Source organism: Helianthus annuus, chromosome 17 (genome assembly GCF_002127325.2).
Source record: "Helianthus annuus cultivar XRQ/B chromosome 17, HanXRQr2.0-SUNRISE, whole genome shotgun sequence".
Classification (NCBI taxonomy): domain Eukaryota; kingdom Viridiplantae; phylum Streptophyta; class Magnoliopsida; order Asterales; family Asteraceae; genus Helianthus; species Helianthus annuus.
In genome coordinates this window covers 73,766,132-73,782,523 of record NC_035449.2, presented here as the reverse complement: position 1 = coordinate 73,782,523, position 16,392 = coordinate 73,766,132, and the positions used below count along the sequence as shown (strand labels likewise).

Genomic DNA, 16,392 nt, shown 5'->3' with positions numbered 1-16,392 from the left:
TTTTGATTGGTTTTTATTCGTTTTCATTGTTGCAGCAATATTTAGCATTCTCAATATAACTCTCCCTTCTATATATATTTAGGGCTCGGTTCAAAAGAGAACCACCACGAGTTGTGAGAACTGTGAGAATTTTTTCTTCACGCACGAGTTGAGCCAAAAATTTTTTTCACAAACGTAGATAAAATTATTATAAACACATCTGCAAAAAAAAAAGTAAAAACAAATTGTCGAGTCGGTAGTTTTGACTGATGCAAGTTTTTTTTTTACGCGCTGGTGTAAATTTGAAAATAAATATTTTTTTACGCCTCATGTAAATGTGGGTATGCGGCATCTTAAAAAATTGCTGAAACAAGTGATTTTCTTATAAATTTTGAGAAAAAAAAATTCAGAAAAACCTTTTGAATGACCTATTTCTAACGGTTCTCACAACTTAAGGTGGTTCTCATTTTAACCCATCTCTCTCTCTCTCTCTCTCTATATATATATATATATATATATATAGGGTGAAGTTATTGTAAAAAAGACCAAAAGTGTGAGAAAGGTAAAAAAGAATCTCAACCATTAGATCTAAATTAATTGAAAAGGGTATGATTGTAAATGCATTAACAAATTCAAATATGGTAATCCTTGATTTAAGGATTTGGAGAGAGAAAAACATGGAATTTATGACTTATAACCGTCCATAAATATAACACCATTCAGAGCATGTTCATACATGGTGTTTTAAATATAACACAATTCAGAAAATATAACACCATTAAGCACAAAAATAACACCATTCAGCACAAAAATAACACCATTCAGCAGTAAATAAAAAAAACACCATTCAGTACAAGAATATAACACAATTCAGTACAAAAATAACACCATTCAGCACAAAAATAACACCATTCAGCAGTAAATAAAAAAACATCATTCAGTACAAAAATAACACCATTCAGTACAAAAATAACACCATTCAGCACAAAAATAATACCATTCAGCACAAAAATAACACCATTCAGCATTAGATAAAAAAACCATTCAGTACAAAAACAACACCATTCAGTACAAAAATAACACCATTCAGCACAAAAATAACACCATTCAGCAGTAAATAAAAAAAATACCATTCAGTACAAAAAACACCTCTGTATCATCTTCTCCACTTCCGGCACCAGCACTGGCACTTCCGGCACCACCACTGCTGCACCACTGCTGCCGATCCGCACAACCACTGCCGCTGCCCGCTCGCCGTCGCCGCTACCGCTGCCGCTCGCCGTCGCCGCTCGTCGCTCGCCGTCGTCGCTGTCGCTCGTCGTCGCCGCTGTTCGATCGATATGGAGGTTTATCGGCATTAGGGTTTTGAAATTGTAGAGAGAGAGAGAAACTGTACGATCAATTGGAGAGAGAGATCAGAATTATAGGAATTTTGATTTACAGTTTCCTATTTTGAATGAATATAAAGACTTTATTACCCCTATAATTTTCAATTCAGTCCAAATTAAGAAAAAATATTAACCATTTTGGTCCCTATTGATCTCAACCATTAGATCAAAAGATCTAATGGTTAAGATTCTTTCTTACCTTTCTCACACTTTGGGCCTCTTTTACAGGATCCTCTACCTATATAGGGGGCTGCTAGAATGAAAACCACCTCGAGTTGTAAGAACCGCGAGAACTACACCCACGGGTGGGCGTTCACCATGATTTTTTTTTACAACTAGATGTGTGTATTATAAACACAGCCGTAAAAAAAAAAATTAAACGTCTCGGCCGAGGGGGTAGTTTTTTACACCACAAGTTTGGTGTTTTTAATTTTTTTTCTTTTTCTTTTTTTTTCACCAAACTTGTGGTGTAAAAAACTACCCCCCTCGGCCGCGGCGTTTAAAATTTTTTTTTACGGCTGTGTTTATAATACACACATCTAGTTGTAAAAAAAAATCATGGTGAACGCCCACCCGTGGGTGTAGTTCTCGCGGTTCTTACAACTCGAGGTGGTTTTCATTCTAGCAGCCCCCTATATAGGTAGAGGATCCTGTAAAAGAGGCCCAAAGTGTGAGAAAGGTAAGAAAGAATCTTAACCATTAGATCTTTTGATTCTAGCGGCTCCCTATATATATATATATATATATATATATATATATATATAGGGTAAGGTTCATGCGAGAACCACCTTTATTGCGAGAACCGCGAGAACCAATGTGAACACAAGCTAAAATAGCTAAAAAAACCCTAAAAAAAACCTAACCCCCACCCCCCCCCCACCCCCCAAAAACCTAAACCCCCCACCCCCCCCCCCCAAAAAAAAAAAAAAACCTAACCCCCCCCCCCCCAAAGCTAAATGCTAAAAACTAAAACCCTCAAAAAACCTAAAAAAAACCTAACCCCCCCCCCACCCCCCTCCCAAAAACCTAAACCCCCCTCCCCCACCCCCCAAAAACCTAAACCCCCCCCACCCCCCCCTCCTCAAGCTAAAATGCTAAAAACTAAACCCCCCAAAAAACCTAAAAAATCTAAAAAAATCAAAAAAAAACTAAATTTTTTTTTATTTTTTTACTATTTTTTATGTTCAAATCGCTACTTTTAGTAGCCAAAAAAAAAATTTTAAAAAAAAATTTTTTTTTTTTTGAATACTAAAAGTGGCGATTTTTATATAAAAAATAGTAAAAAAATAAAAAAAAATTTTGGGTGTTTTTTAGATTTTTTTAGGTATTACTGTTTGTGTTCACACTGGTTCTCGCGGTTCTCGCAATAAAGGGTGGTTCCTAACGGATCTTTGTCCTATATATATATATATATAAAGCATTTCACATGTCCCCAAATGTAATTTCCATACAATTTTTTAAGACGTCACCCAAAAGTCATGCTTTGTTTCTCTATTTTTTTCTTTCCTTCTTCCAATTTTGCCCCCCAATTGAATGTCATCAAACCTAATTGATGAATGAAACTGAATAATCAATGTCGTAGTTCCCCAATCGATTCATTGTGAAGAGACTACATCATATTCCCTTAATAAGTTCCTAAGTTGTATCAATTTCTCAAACAAAATCAAACCCTAATGTTCCAATCAATGTCAATCGATCAAACAGTATGAATCCGCTGGTGATGGTAGCGATGGGTTTTTTTAGAACCCTAATCCTCTACCGCTTCCGGCGGCGGAATGGGTACGAACCCAGGCGGCACTAACCACAGGGAATAGTCCGATGATGATGATGACAGGTTCATTCGAAGGCTAAACGACTTAATAAGGTAAAGGCAGTAAGATTACCAATTTCGATTAGCATAGGATTATATCGGATTATCATTTATTCATATTTTTTTGAAGAATTTTGTGGGTTTGGGTTTTTTAGCTACAAGATTGATAAGATCTTTTGTGTTTTGTTTTGCTTTTGGGTTTTATGTGAATTTGATCACGAATATGGCCTTACAAGTATTTCTGCAAATGGGAAGTGTAAACGTAATTGTTATGCTTATTATTATTATTATTATTATTATTATTATTATTATTATTATTATTATTATTATTATTATTATTATTATTATTATTATTATTATTATTATTATTATTATTATTATTATTATTATTATTATTATTATTATTATTATTATTATTATTATTATTATTATTATTATTATTATTATTATTATTATTATTATTATTATTATTATTATTATTATTATTATTATTATTATTATTATTATTATTATTATTATTATTATTATTATTATTATTATTATTATTATTATTATTATTATTATTATTATTATTATTATTATTATTATTATTATTATTATTATTATTATTATTATTATTATTATTATTATTATTATTATTATTATTATTATTATTATTATTATTATATTATTATTATTATTATTATTATTATTATTATTATTATTATTATTATTATTATTATTATTATTATTATTATTATTATTATTATTATTATTATTATTATTATTATTATTATTATTATTATTATTATTATTATTATTATTATTATTATTATTATTATTATTATTATTATTATTATTATTATTATTATTATTATTATTATTATTATTATTATTATTATTATTATTATTATTATTATTATTATTATTATTATTATTATTATTATTATTATTATTATTATTATTATTATTATTATTATTATTATTATTATTATTATTATTATTATTATTATTATTATTATTATTATTATTATTATTATTATTATTATTATTATTATTATTATTATTATTATTATTATTATTATTATTATTATTATTATTATTATTATTATTATTATTATTATTATTATTATTATTATTATTATTATTATTATTATTATTATTATTATTATTATTATTATTATTATTATTATTATTATTATTATTATTATTATATTATTATTATTATTATTATTATTATTATTATTATTATTATTATTATTATTATTATTATTATTATTATTATTATTATTATTATTATTATTATTATTATTATTATTATTATTATTATTATTATTATTATTATTATTATTATTATTATTATTATTATTATTATTATTATTATTATTATTATTATTAATATTATTCAGATCATGTGGATTTTTCTTTTCCTTTTTGCTGGAATTTGTTGTTCTTTTCATTGTTTTCAGGGGATTCGTTATAATATAGTAGGTCAATGTATATGTATGTTGACTTTTTTGTAGTAATTTTGGGTCGACTTTATGATTTCTAACTTGCCCTCAATCGGTCCGCATTGAAGAATTCATGGGTTGACAGGCCGGCTCTTGGATCATGGAATAGTCATCTTGATAATAAACCCAAAATATAACTTATGCTTATTATCTTTCAAATTATACGGATTTTTTTTTTTTTTTTTTTGTGATTTCCATGGTTTTTCAGAGATTTATTATAATTAAGAAGGTCAATGTATAAGGATGTTGACCTTTAATAGAAATATTGGGTTGACGAAACTTGACTTTATGTTTTCTAATCAGCCCGCATTGAAGAATTCATGAGTTGGCAGGCGGGCTAGATTTTGGATTGTTTATTAGAAACAGCAGAATATCGTATTTGTCAAGAGGAAGATTCAGTTGATACTTTAGAGACTCCGTGTGCTTACAACGGCAGTCTTAAGGTAATCTATAAGTTTATTGGTAATATACAAGCTTTTATTTGTGGATCTTAGTTTTCTACATGATTTTACGATTTTTATAAAGTTTTATGTTTATGCAGTATGCTCACAGGAAGTGTGCCCAACATTGGTGCAACGAAAAGGGTGACATCACTTGTGAAATATGCGACCAAGTAAGCTTCAATTAGAACACTTTCGAGCTTTTGTAAGTTTTTCATTGGTTTTGAATTTACTATGACCGTTTAAATATACAAGGGACAATGAAACCGGCAATTTCAAACCCCCTTTTATAGAAAAAAGTATTAACAAATGGTATATTTATTAGTCTTAAAAAAAGCATGCCAGTTTAGGGATAAACGTGGTGTTATTATTTTATATATTTTGCTTAATATTGATTATTGTTATGCAGCCTTACCAACCTGGCTATATTGCTCCCCCTCCCTGACCTCGTTTGGAAGAGACTACTATCGATATCGGGTAATCCATTTTTCTGTTTCTTTTTTATAGAGTAAAATGTCATCACACGGGTCAAAGGTCTACCAATTAGGCGTCAGTTTAAAATGGTGATCGGGTCGACCTTTTGACATCACACGGGTCAAAGGTCTAAGTTTACATAGTCACCTGTGTTTCTGATTTTTGGCTATGATCATTTGTGTTTCTTTTTTTTTTTTTTTTTTGTTAAGCATCGATCAGGTGTTGATCAACTACACCAAAATCATTTACATTTTAGTTCACCTGCCCAATCGTCAAAATGGAAAAAAAATGTGTCATGGGACTGACCCGACAAGTGTGGGCCCCACTAAGGGTATCATCAGCTCCTCATTTAGTCCAATTAGGCGTCAATTTAAAATGGTGATCACGTCGACCTTTCGACATCACACGGGTCAAAAGTCTACCAAGTTTACATAGTCACCTGTGTTACTGATTTTTTGCTACGATCATTCGTGTTTCTTTTTTTTGTAAAGCATCGAGCAGGTGTTGATCAACAATACCAACATCATTTACATTTTAGTTCACCTGCTCGATCATCAAAATGGAAAAAAAAAAAGATGTTTCATAGGACAGACCCGACAAGTGTGGGCCCCACTAAGGGTAACGGAGTAGGCGAAGTGAAGCAAGCAACATGGGTAAATTCGGAAAAACAACCTGCTGATGATGGTAACCTGTGTTATGCCATTCCAGAGGATGATAACTGGACTGACCAGTGCATTGACTTTGCAGTCAAAACACATTTGCAAATGAAATTTTGTTTAATGGTCAGCCAAGTGGAGACTACAGGTGAAGTGATGGGTCGTGGGTTTCTCATTGATTATTGAGGTAATTAGACTTTGATATCATGTTGTGTATGTTGATTACTTCTATGAATTTTGGTTGCCATCGTTCGTGGTTAAATATGGCAGTTCCTGATTTTAATATTTTTAACTTTAAGTGTCATTTACCTATAGGTTATTTGAAAGCTGGACGTTAACACCAAAAATAAAAATAAGGGGTCGTTTACATCCGTATATAAGACTACTCATGTAAACGAGCTGAGTCCAGATGGAGCGTAGTCTTATATACGGATGTAAACGAGCTAAGCTTGAGATGATTGATAAACTAACATAAATTATCGACTCCGCTGCAACGTGCGGGTTTCCCACTAGTATATATTAAATAATGTATTGTATGATGGTAAGGGAAGTATTTATTCAGATTGTGAGAACATGGCAACATGTAAAACAAACAAAACATCTATTTCTTCAATCTTAAAAAACTAAAGAAAGAAAATTGGAATATTTATCATTTGTGACTCATCTATCCTGAAATGAAAAAGAAAAATAGTATGAGTGTGCATTTATATGTATCAAACAATATATATATATGGGACCGCTAAAATGAGAACCACCTCGAGTTGTAAGAACCGTGAGAACTACACCGTACGGGGCGAGGTGGACCAATTTTTTTTTCATAAACGTAGATGCGTGTATTATAAACACATTTGTAAAAAAAAATTCAAAAAAAAAATGTCGTGTGTGTAGTTTTGAGCACCACAAGTTTGTGTTCATGGGCGGACCTACATTAAGCCCAGGGTGGGCGGGCGCACCCCTTGAAAAAACAAATTTAGTGTATTTTTTAGGCAAAAAACTTGACCGCACCCCCTGAAAATATGCTTGAACCACTCATCCGCACCCCCAGCAAATAATTTCTGGGTCCGCCACTGTTTGTGTTTACGGGTACCGTAAATCTTACCGGAAAATTTACGGTACCCGTAAACACAAACTTGTGGTGCTCAAAACTACACACAGGACATTTTTTTTTGAATTTTTTTACAAATGTGTTTATAATACACGCATCTACGTTTATGAAAAAAAAAAATTTGGTCCGACTCGCCCCGGATCAAGTAGTTCTCACGGTTCTTACAACTGGAGGTGGTTCTTATTTTAGCGCAATTATATATATATATATATATATATATATATATATATATATATATAGGGTATGGTTCATGCGAGAACCACCTTTATTGCGAGAACCGCGAGAACCAATGTGAACACAACCTAAAATAGCTAAAAAGAACCAAGAAAAACCTAACCCCCACCACCCACCCACCCCCCCCCCAAAACCTACCCCCCCCCCCCAAAGCTAAATGCTAAAAACTAAAACCCCCAAAAAACCTAAAAAAAAAAAACCTACCCCCCACCCCCCCCCCAAAAAAAAAAAAAAAAAAAACCTAAACGCCCCTCCCCCAACCAAGTTAAAATTCTAAAAACTAAACCCCCAAAAAACCTAAAAAAATCTAAAAAAAATGTAAAAAAATCAAAACAAAATTTAATTTTTTTTTAATATTTTTTATGTTAAAATCGTCACTTTTAGTAGCAAATTTTTTTTTTAATTTTTTTTGCTACTAAAAGTAGCGATTTTTATATAAAAAATATTAAAAAAAAAATTTGTGTGTTCTTTAGCCATTTTTAGGCATTTTTTGTTGTGTTCACATTGGTTCTCGCGGTTCTCGCAATAAAGGGTGGTTCCTAACGGATCTTTGTCCTATATATATATATATATATATATATATATATATATATATATATATATAGGGAGAAGATCATGCGAGAACCACCTCTTATTGTGAGAACCGCGAGAACCAATGTAAACACACCAAAAATGCCTAAAAATAGCTAAAAATCACACAAATTTTTTTTTTAATATTTTTTATATAAAAAGCGCTACTATTCGAAGCAAAAAAAATTGTTTTTTTTAAAAAAAATTAAAAAAAATTTTTTTTTTTGGCCACTAAAAGTAGCGATTTGAGCATAAAAAATATTAAAAAAAATTTTAGATTTTTTTTAGATTTTTTTAGGTTTTTTGGGGGTTTAGTTTTTAGCATTTTAGCTTGGGGGTGGGGGGTTTAGGTTTTTGGGGGGTGGGGGAGGGGGGTTTAGGTTTTTTTTTATTTTGGGGGGGGGGGATTAGGTTTTTTTAAGGTTTTTTGGGGGTTTTAGTTTTTAGCATTTAGCTTTGAGGGGGGGGGGTAGGTTTTTTTTTTTAGGTTTTTTTAGCTATTTTAGGTTGTGTTCACATTGGTTCTTAAGGTTCTCACAATAAGGGTGGTTCTCACATGAGCCCCTCCATATATATATATATATAGGGGAAGGTTCATTTGAGAAGAATATTCTTGAAAGAAGAAAACTAAATTAATCTAGGCCCTATATTTTTTTGATCAATGGTTGTGAATCAAAATATTATTGTTGTCCACTTTCAATTAATGTTTTAATTAATAAGGGTAGAATAGACAATTTGATGTATAACACTATTAAATATTATAAAGGGTTACTCCAATCTCATTAATGTCACCATAATTTTCTCCTTCACTATTATTAATGTGTTGGGTCCTACACCAATTTTATAAGGAGCGACTAAATTATTTAAAGTGTTGTGTCCTACACATATATTATTATTTGTCGTAAAATTATTTAAAAGTGTTGGGAACCTACACATTTTGTACCTTACACCAAAACATTGTTTTCTTGGTGTAGAAAACGTTATTATGGTGTAGAAAACGTTGAATATGTAGGATCATGTGCATGAATGTTTTTATTGTGTAAGGTGCACAACTAATTTATAGGATATACTCATTAAATGATTAATGTTTATTAATTTAAATAGCAAAAATAAAGGGTAGACTAATTAAATGATTGGTTTAAATTACCTTTGTACCCTTTTATTCTTTTTATTCTTAATTTGTGATTCTTCTCATTTGAACTCTCCACTATAGATATATAGGTTCAAATAAAAACCACTAGTTATCGCGAAAACTCGAAAACTAACTAAAAGCTTAGAAAACATACCAATTTTTTTTTTTGCATACCAATTTTCGCTATTTAAATTTTATAAAAAAACTTTTCTTCAATTTTTTTTTTGTAGTGCACATGTGTAATAGTACACATGTGTATGTGTACTACACATGTGCACTACAATTTTTTTTTTTTTTTTGAAATTTTTTTTTGAAATTTTTTTATATAAAAAACTAGTGATTTTAATAAAAAAAAATTGTGTGTTTTTTAGGTTTTTTAGTTAGTTTTCGAGTTTTCGCGATAAAAGTGGTTTTCATTTGAACCATCCCCATATATATATATATATATATATATATATATATATATATATATAGTGGAAGGTTCAAATGAGAAGAAATTTTTTGTTCGAAGAAAAAAAAATAAGTTTCAACCAATAAGAATGTTTCATTTTACTTCATTTAATATTTGCATTTAATTTTAATGTAAGGGTATATTTGTAAAGTTACATTGATCATTAATATCCAGTCTTCCTTTTTAATAGCTAACTATATTAAATTTGTAACTTATTTTCAAAAAATATATATTTTTTCAAACATTAAAAAAAAAATAATTTAGAGTGTAGGATAAATTACTAAGTGTGTAGGATAAATTACGGGTTATGTAGGATAAATTTAAGCATGTGTTGGATAATTTTCGAAATGTGTAGTATAACTTTTTATGTGTGTAGGCAATGAAAATTAGTGTAGAGAATAAATGAGATTATAGAATAAGTACTTAATATTTTACAATTGTACCCTTTGTTCTTTTTCTTCTCAACTAAATTTTGTTCTCAAATGAACCTCTCCCTATATATATATATATATATATATATATACTAGTTTAAGATCCTGCGAGTTTCGCGAGTGGCTTAACACAAACATATAATATCTAATGACATTTAGATTGACTTTGTAATGAAAAAACTTTTCAATATAAACGTATAAACTAAAAAAATTAAAATATTACGGTACATGAACATCACAGATCAGTAAAAACTTCTTTGTAAACAACATTTGTCCTCTTTATCTTCATCGTTAGCGCCTTTGCACAAACCACAAAAAACATGCCCAACGAGACGTTTTTAAGTTTGGCCGATATGTGCTTGATTTCCATCAGTGGCCCAACCCAACCCTTGTTTGAGCCTTCTCCATTAAACAGAGCCTGACCGAAGCTTTTACACATTTTATCCTTTCCCACCCACTACAAAGCCAATAAGTAGTTATATAAGTGGGCACCCACCGCTGATAAAAACCACTCATAAACCAAGCCCAGCATCACCATGCCCAAACGACGAAGGTGGGCCCTGGTCTTCACAATAAGAACCCTGTATTGGGCCTTCGCTTGAAAATTAAACCACTTTCGGAAATCCCAAACCCGGGTTCTTTTTGTAGGACAATCAGGCTAGGTTTGGGCCTTCAGTAAACGCAAGAAACCGTGCCCCCAGCTAATTATGTGGGCTCTAGTCATCATCAGCAACTGTTGCTTAAAACCTATCCCATAGTGGGCCTTCCACAGCGTAGAACCCGCCACATCGGAACCGAAATAATTGAGCCCAGACTGATGGCCATTCCAGAATAAGAGCACGGCCCAAGCCAAGACATAATGCAGACCATATAAAATAAAATGAAAAGTTACAAAAGATGTACATGAAATGAATTTACTATATGTGTTTTAATCGCTATCCATAATATATGTTAAACCCACATAAACATCAATGAATTTACTATATGTGTTTTAATCGCTATCCATAATATATGTTAAACCCACATAAACATTACAAAAAAATGGCCATCATGTCAATTTCTAAGTTTAAAAAACAACCTAAACCCACATAAACATTATAAAAAATGGCCATCATATCAGTTTCTAAGTTTAAAAAGCAACCTAAACCGATCACCATCCATATTGTAACTTCTAAAGTCTTGTTGAACTATAATCATAGTTTTATACCTGTGGAAATTCATTTCTTTCTTTGCTCACAAGTAGCTTAAACTTTCAAAAAAAATTTACAAAAAAGGCTCAAAGTTAAAACAAAAATATTGACTTAAGGCACCACATCAGTAGGGATCGCTAATTTTGTAACCCGAGCCCGGTGGGTATACCTGAATCATTTGGGACAGGTATACTCGATACCCGACGGGTAAGAGGTTGGGTATAGGATTGAAAAAAAATCACGGGTATGGGATTGCAGTGTTTATGCATATGGTCCTAATAAATAAGAACCCTTAACACACTCTCAAGCTACTATTGCATGTTCTTAATATACATATTTTACTATGCCTAACAAAATGAAAATAATGATCACCTGCTAAAAAATGAAAGTTTAGAACAACAATGATAAGAGAACTGAAGGTTATTGAAATGCTTAAAAACTATATGATTCATCTGTGTAACTAAGAATTAGAACCATAACAGTAAGAAAGAGCCATACTCATCTTATGCTGTTGTAAATCACATAACTTTAATAAATCATATGAGATGAAATGAGAATTTTGTTTTGCCAAATTGAACTATTTATTTTACTCTGTAACAGTAGCCACTAAAAATAATCATTGATATTCTTGACCCGTTTTCATACAAGGGGAGCATCTACATATATGGAGAAATAAGTTTAAAAGCAATCATTAACAAAAAAAAAAAACAAAACAAAAAAAAACTTCAAATATCCAAATGCATCAAATACCTTGTAAATCTCGGGTGACGGGTTATTAATATGCGAGGGCCAAATCCCATGCGTAGGTGACATGAGGCATAGGTGACATGACTGGTATTTTTAACTCTTCTATTGTGGATTCTTTAACTGAACCATAAAAGACAGTTATAAGAAAATCATAGCTGAACTATTAAGACCTCATCTCAATTTGTTTATTTCAAATATTAAATATTTTGCTCACCGCCACTTGTTACGAACCTTACTTTTGTAAAAAAATGAAAAGGTTTAATGCCTCAAATGATACATCGAATCTAACCCGCAAATACGTTTTGTCATTTACTAAAACCATGCCAAACACAGTCTTGTAAATTTAGACATGTCTCATTTTACATTTGCAGTTAAATGCTTTATTCAGCGTGTTTGAAATAAAACATAGCCAAATGGCCTATAAGCACATACCTACACCTAGTATGGAACAACAATGGCCTATAAGCACATACCTAAATAATTAAAAAAACGAAGCAATTTAACTTCTAAATAATTAAAAAAAGGTCAGGAAGGAGTTAATAATCTCTAAATAATCAATGCACTTATACCTGCAAACCTGTGCTGTCATGCTGTTGTTTTTCGCCGAAACCAGACAAAAAAACTCGCAGATCGCTGAAAAAACCTGCAGGCTGCATCGTCCGTCGAAAACGTTCATCGAAAAAACCTGCAGCGACGTTGCTGGTTGCGTTTTTCGCTGAAAAAACCTGCGTTTTTTGTGGGTTTTCGCAGAAAAAATCAGCAGGCTGCGTATAGACACAAGAACGGAACTTATAATCCATAACTTGGGTATAACTTGTGAAGTATTAGTGCATCTCTAGTACTCAAGCTCCTTGAATCTTGTTGTTTGAAATAAAAGTTGTGATGGTTAAGTGACTTGTGGTAACTAATAGCATAAATTTTTGCCCAAACATTCACAGATTCTACCAACATATTGAATTAAGCTGTAATGATTGAAAAAAACCATACATAAGATCCAGAGCCCATAAAATTAGAAGTAAATTTCAATATAGTACACCTAAAAATACACAACCACATATACGGGTCAAGAAATTAGAATTCCGATAAAGAACTAATTTCAATTTTAAAACCTTGTAAATCAGAATTCTAAGATCAAGAAATCAGACTTCCAAGATCAAGAACCCTAAAAATCAGATTTCAAAGATCCAAAAATATAATTTAGAACGTGGTTAGGTAAAAAGAAGCCAACAATCAATCAAACCCAATTAGCCTTGCAACTGTAGTAGAACCAACCCACCAAACATTCTTCTGTGTTGTAGTAATAAGTAAATAACCATCATTCAAATCCTAATTTGTTTATAACCCATTGAATTCAGAGAAATGCAGGGATTTTAAGCAAGATTTTTTTACAATTCGATGTTTAGGAGTATGGTAGAATGAGCAATTGCTCCAATTTCTTTTGAATCTTATTCTCCAACCCTGATTCAAACACCCACAAACCCTATTGCAGCTCAACGGCGATTCAAAAACAAAATAAAAAAAAATTCTTCCACAAATCCATACATATGTCAACGATTAACATATTAAACATTGATTAAAGCGAAAGATTCAAAGGATTATCAGAATACGTCATAATACAATGAAGAAAACATACCCGGTGAGAGTTCATATGTGCCACAGAAGTAGTAAAGTAGTATATGTGTATTAGGGTTTGTAAATGTGAAGAGGATGAAAGAAAAAAAGGAAAGAACCTTAATCACCAGCGCCGCCTCCATCATCCACAACTAGCCACAACCACCACGTTCTCTACAATAATCCGATCGTTAGGGTTTCAGACCTCATCTCTCAAATGATAGTTTAGTGTAGGAATTGAGAGGATTGACTGAGAGGTTTATCAACAATCAAGAAATCAAGAAACTGAAATATAGAATTACATCTAGGGTTTTATTTGAAGCAGAGATAGAAAGGAAAGTGTGCGGTGAGAGAGATAGGGGATTTTAATTCAATACCGACAATGGGGGAAGAGCAGAGTATAGTTTTGCCGCTCAAACCAAATCAATAAGCAATATTACATTGCCATGTGGCAAGTAATGGTTTAAGCAAATGCCATGTGGCATAAGTTGGTTTTGCTTTATTAGAAGTAGTAGATATAGGGTGGAAGTTTGCTACAAAGTCCATTTTTCCTACAAAGTGTACAACATCATAAAACACCATAATTTCAGCCATAAAACACAATCAAACCACACAAATAACAAAGTGAAGATAACTAAACGCCATATTTTTGGGTCTTGTGTTGTGTTTTGAATGATAAGACTTTTATTATTGAATAACTAACATTAGTGTGTTTTATGTTGATTATCATGTTTTGTTTTATATTCATAGTTCTACAATAGCGTGTTTGAAGTTTTTATGGACTGCTAGGGTTTGGATATTGTGTTTTAGTGATCTTCACTAAGTTATTTGTGGGTTTCGAGTGTGTTTTATGGTTGAAGTTGTGGTGTTTTATGATTTTGTACACTTTGTAGGAAAAATAGACTTTGTAGCTAAACCCCACCCTTATATATATATATATATATATATATATATAGTAAATTTTGATGGTTCAATTGAAAACCACTTTTAACGCGAAAACTCGAAAACTAACTAAAAATGCCTAAAAAACACACCAATTTTTTTATAATTTTTTATTAAAAATCGCTAGTTTTTGTATATAAAAAAATTGTAGTGCACATGTGTACTATTACACATGTGCACTACAATTTTATTTATTTATTTTTTTTGAAAAAAAGTTTTTTTATATACCTAAAATAGCGAAAATTGGTATGAAAAAAAAAATTTGGTATGTTTTTTAGGCTTTTTTAGTTAGTTTTCGAGTTTTCACGTTAATTAGTGGTTTTCATTTAAACATTCCCTATAATAAATAATGTCTTGTATGATAGTAAGGGAACTATTTATTCAGAAGAGAACATTGCAACATGCAAAACAAACGAACTATCTATTTCTTCAATCTTAAAAAACTGAAGAAAGAAAATTGGAATATTTATCGTTTGTGACTCATGTATCCTGAAATGAAAAAGAAAAATAGTATTAGTGTGCATTTATATGTATAAAACACTATATATATATATATATATATATATATATATATATATATAGGCAAAGTGTAGGATACAAATCTCCTAATCGTACATTACATACGCGACTTTATTGGTCGTACACATGTCCTGATTCGTTTTTCTTTGATAAGGTTAAATCAGACAATTAATTCAATCATCTGAGGGCAAATTCGTCTCTTCATTCAATCAGCGAGCGAGAAGTTCGTTACACTAATATCCCGGTAATTATTATTCAAATCAGTTTCAAATTTTTCATAATTCTCAAATTGCAGTTTTCGTTCTTATGCGTTAGGGTTTGATTCAATTGTTTTTTTTTCGATGGATCCACAGAGCAGCACCGGACGAAACACAGATGTTGATTTTGAAGAAGCTCCACCGATCGGTGATCATGCCCAATTATCTGCGTATCAGAGAGTTTTGATTGAGGATGTTTTAAATCCGAAACCTGCAAATCCAAATCCAAATCCAAATGCAAGTACAAGTGGTGTAAATGAGTGTTGTAATGGTAATTATGTTAATTCAGATCTTTAAATTGTTCGTAGACTTGTTTTGTTTTAATCGTAGCAATGATTTTACATTGTTGTATCTGTTTTTGAAGTTTGAATGTTGAGTATTTTTTTATATGAAAGCAACATGTATAAGTTCGCATGTTATGAGTCTTTCAATTCGCATGTGATGTTTATTCTAAATATGGATTTCGCATGTTATGATATAACAAATCGCTTGTGTAAAACATATTTATCAAAATCATCATTTTCGCATGTTATGGTTCATTCAACTCGCACGTGTTGTTGTTCTTACGATGGAATTATGCAGTTATTAATGTATCGCATGTAAGGAGTTAGATAACTCGCATGTTTTTTTATTTGATTTATGTAGATGAAAAGGTTTACACTCCGGAGGTTGAAGCATCAGCTACACCTGTGGTTGGAATGCAATTTATCTCTATTGAACAAGCATATGCGTTTTACAAATCATATGCTAAGTTAGCTGGTTTTTCTACTCGGAAGGGTGGTGAAGTACACAGTGGTGGTATAATCAAAACTAAGTATTTTGTTTGTTCTAAAGAGGGTTATAAGCCATTGTGTATTGAAGATCATTATTCGAAGTCAAAAAAACAATTCAAATCAAGGAACAGGGGGACCATTAGAACTGGATGCAAAGCTCAACTTATGATTTGCACGGTGGATGGTAGATTAT

General features: G+C 31.2%; 2 long non-coding RNA genes across 6 annotated transcripts; one reads left to right on the top strand and one right to left on the bottom strand.

The window, feature by feature from the left end:
- Positions 1–2,871: 2,871 nt before the first annotated feature.
- Positions 2,872–6,529, top strand: LOC110922282. The gene is made up of 5 exons (XR_002583022.2): positions 2,872–3,231; positions 4,971–5,110; positions 5,209–5,280; positions 5,517–5,584; positions 6,073–6,529. It is a non-coding gene; the product is annotated as an uncharacterized LOC110922282 (long non-coding RNA).
- Positions 6,530–10,341: 3,812 nt separating this feature from the next.
- Positions 10,342–14,103, bottom strand: LOC110925606. 5 transcript variants are annotated; one of them, XR_004887287.1, is made up of 5 exons: positions 13,731–14,103; positions 12,667–13,059; positions 12,530–12,570; positions 12,101–12,217; positions 10,342–10,974 (listed from the first exon to the last, which is right to left on the bottom strand). It is a non-coding gene; the product is annotated as an uncharacterized LOC110925606 (long non-coding RNA). The 5 variants fall into 5 exon arrangements; XR_004887286.1 differs by having other exon boundaries at positions 12,101–12,570; XR_004887288.1 differs by lacking the exon at positions 12,530–12,570.
- Between the last annotated feature and the right edge of the window lie 2,289 nt (positions 14,104–16,392).